A 4,305-nucleotide genomic window follows, 5' to 3' on the forward strand; every position below is an offset into this window, starting at 1 on the left:
TTATTAAGAACATAAAAAAAATCCTTTCGACATTGTCAGTATTAGGAGAAAACTAAGTAACTTTCATTATATAATGTTTTGTGTGAATTTAACTATTTTATTATATAGCGAGAAAACGAGTCCAGTGACCCCATTTTGTTCATTTTCTTAACTGAAAGCATGTTAATAGAGATATATTTTCATATAAAAAGAAGATGTGGTATGATTGCCAAATGCGACAACTATCCACAAAAGACCACGATGACACAGACATTAACAACTATAGGTCACCGTACGGCCTTCAACAATGAGAAAAGTCCATACCTCATAGTCAGCTATAATAGGCCCCGATAAGACAATGTCAAACAATTCACACGAGAAAACTAACGGCCTTATTTATGTAAAAAAATGAACGAAAAACAAATATGTCACAAATAAAAACAAACGACAACCACTGAATTACAGGTTCCTGACTTGGGACAGGCACATACATAAATAATGTGGAGGGGTTAAACATTGTTTATCAAAATTATATGGTGTAGTTTTCTTTTTATCAATAAAAGTAGGTTTTCCAGGTATACTCTATAAAAAATCAAAGTAATTTTGCACAACCTATATCCTGATTAAAAAAAAAAACCGGTGATCCATACTAGTTGATAACTCGTTTGAATGTATGTTGGCATTTGTTTTTGTAGAAGTTCAGTGTTTCTGTTGTTCCGTTGTTTCTCTTATAATTGATGTATTCCCATCAGTATTTGGTTTGTTATCCGGATTTGTTTCAGTTAAATCGATTGATGACCATTGAACAGCGGTATACTACTGTTGCCTTTATACAATACATTTTGACACAAATTATTAAAAAGATCTACGGAATTTAATTCATACCCCCTTTTTTATCTTAATGTTGTATGTTTCCTGTTTTTAAGTAGTTATAGAGACATTATGTTCTTTTTACATGTATGTTGCATTTGTAAGCGTTTTGATTTTGATTGGTTGCATTTATTATCCTTTGAGAAAAGAGAGGTATACGATCTGTCGTTCAATATGCAAGACAGTTTAATTGAGTTTTTCTCTTGTTTGAAAGCGTTTTATGGTATATTATTCTCTATTTCTATTACCTTATGGAACTCTTTTTTTTCTTTTTTTTTTTTGGTTCTTTTGTTCTTTTGTTCTTTTTTTCTTTACTTTCATACTAGTATGAAGATACATTTAACTAGTCAACACTTAACATAACATACACCGACTCCGTCATCATCGCTCAGATTTTCACTTTCAATTTGGGCAAAATACAATTCGTCGACAATATGTAGCTCTTCAATAAACTCGTCGTCTTGTTTGTCTGTATATTTCCGATGGAATACTTGAGCAAAACGATACAAATCTAGCTTGACTCATGACGATGACATTTCACTTCAACTTTCGATTTCGGAAAGGGAAGTAATTATTTGGGATAAGGCTAAAATACGGAATCAGGTTACAAACAGATATTGCGGACTTTAATTTAAATAGATAATAACGTACAAACAGATATTGCGGACTTTAATTTAAATAGATAATAACGATAATCGCACACGTGGTAAGCCAAAATTACGTTTTACCGCATCTGGGCCAATTTTGTCAGACGTCGTCACATATAGGGTGAAAAAGGGGACATTCAGAATTTAACAAAATTTGCTTCATTTCAAAGATTTAAAAGTAATTAACTCAAATATGAAATTTGATTAATATTTAATGAAGATTGATGGAATCCTGGGCCTTAAATATGATGACTCAGCATTAATGCACAGTTTACAGTATGCATAGTTTACTAAAAAGTCCTGAGTATAAAATTAATTCATAATATTTGCATATTTGTACGTTAAATTGTTAAGACCTGCTTATATTTACTCTTCGCAGTCATGGAAACTCATAGATCCTTCCTGAATATTATTTATGGGGTATTTGTGTCCTTTTGATAACCCAAAAGTAAGCCGCAACACCTAATTCTGCTTTTTTTTTCACCACGGCATACTAAATACACACTAGAAAAACAAAAATATCTCACGAAAACTTACAGTAGTGTTTTCTATCCTGAATATGTACTAAATATTCCAAATTGCTAGAAACAGCAGAATGATTTAGGAAATTTGAGGCCCCAGGGGCAAAAAACATAGAAAATTGCCTACCCCCTGGGTCATAAAACAAATAATTTAACTTGTAAATGCTATGATTTTATGATTTTAAAGTTCTTGATATAGAAGAAAACAATAACTATGCAAAAATCAGATGTTAGCAGTCATCTCTACAACATTTTAAGTGAATTCATATTATAGACTGGTATCTGCATACATACAACTATTGCAAATATGGCTTTGTTTGAACACTTCTAGTATATATATTAGCTAAATTGTGTCAGATAAATGGTTAGAAATGAAACTGATGCGACAAGAATTCTAAATTGACCATTTATGACAGAAAGTACTTTAATTGATAATTAGGCATACCGTAAGATGTGGACTGGAGACAGAGGCTGGATTGAATACTTTATATAATCTTGAATGTTGTAATGATTGACTCCTAAACATTACATTTATAGTATTCTGATATGCTTTCAATATGTTATCAAACAGGTTCAAACAGGTTCTAGGCATTTTTTTTTATCGGAAAATATACAAATGGGGTGAGCTGGCAATAATTAAAGTCTTGTTTTCAAATTCTTGAAACAGGAGAGGGGGTATACAATGTATTGAAAAGAAAAACTTAAGAGTATACACAGTGATTTCTTTAAGGCTATACTTCTGATAAATGAGTATCAATGTGAGAAAAGCTGATTTTAGAGAGTTTGTTATTTGAATAAATGTTTGTATAGGTTGCACTTTGTAAATACAGCTGTTTCTGAAACACGCCTCTTTTGGGGAGATTTTGAATATTCATAGAACACTAATTTTGTTTACATACTGGTTCCCAGTTATGCTCTCTGTGTTCCATCTCACAGAGACATAACTTGGGAATGTTACCAGTAAATATACACGTGCATATTGTTTACATTGAAATCTGTACTACCTTTCATTCAAGGTAGGGGTAGTTAAGAAAGTTAGTGTTAGTTTAAAAACTCTGAGAAGTTCAGGGCATATAAACGTTGAAAATATACCGCACAGCTCTATATTTTGACCTTTGAAAAAAATTGTGGTACATATAAACTTTCAATGCTAGGATAAGATTTCTTTCAAAACTTCATAGTAGAAGTGGTACAGTTTTAGCCGTAAAAGGAGTTCCTATGGGAAATTGCATTGTCAATATTTACAAAAATGCAACCTTAAAGGTTTCAACAGAGGAAGAAATTGAAGATTAAGATTGAACTAAATGCATAAAACATATTTAAATCTAACAAGTTGGTTTTGTTGGCATCTGTTTTTGGTAGGATGAATGGAAATAGTTTGTTAATGCTAACATCATTGAAGACTTGCTAGATTTGATAGGTCACTCATGAATCTTAATTTCACACGTTAAGATAGTCGGTAAGAAAAGTTCGTTACATAGTGTGCTAGTGACGTAATACGGTATATATGGGGTCAGTAAATTCCATATGGAGATTCGAGCTTCGCTGTCACCCAATATGGAATTTACTGACCCCATATATACCGTATTAGGTCACTAGAACATTATGTAACTAATATTACCTTCTTTATGTGTGACAGTAGTCATAACTGAAATTATTTTTGTCGAACATGGAACCTTTTGCAATAACCTAATGTTTTTGTAGTTAGCTTTACAGGTGTTGTAGCATTTGAATCTGCTTTAGTCAGTTTTGTATAAGAAAGCACTTTTTCAATTTCATTTCTGACAGCAGACTGGCTGAGAAAGCAGAACAAGTCAACATTGAAGAAAAGTTTCACAAGACAGTTATCATTGTCATTTGTCTGATTTGTACTAGTCTAAATTAAAACTGATAGAAGTTGTTCATACTTTGCTAAAACGTAGTATATCTTGATATATGTTTGAAATTACAAGGAAATGAAAGATCACCACACATTTTATCAAGCTACAGGTTGTAACAAAAGGACACATTTTGTATGGATGATACAGTACAACACAGCATTATGTAATTAGAAACTGAAATAAATGATAGATTTCAAAAAATTAAGAAGACAAGACAGCTTTTTGAAAATGCATTCAGAATAACAAAACAAAAGATAGGGTCACTGCACGTTTTTTTTCCGGTCAAAATACAAAATAGCAAAATTCCATGTAAATTCCTTCAAACGGTGCACCATATCATAGTTACCGTCCTTTTAAATGAAAATTAAAGAACATTAAAAATAAAGCATAAATTGTCTACAATATATA

The sequence above is a fragment of the Mytilus edulis genome, chromosome 11 (assembly GCF_963676685.1).
Source record: "Mytilus edulis chromosome 11, xbMytEdul2.2, whole genome shotgun sequence".
Lineage (NCBI taxonomy): Eukaryota > Metazoa > Mollusca > Bivalvia > Mytilida > Mytilidae > Mytilus > Mytilus edulis.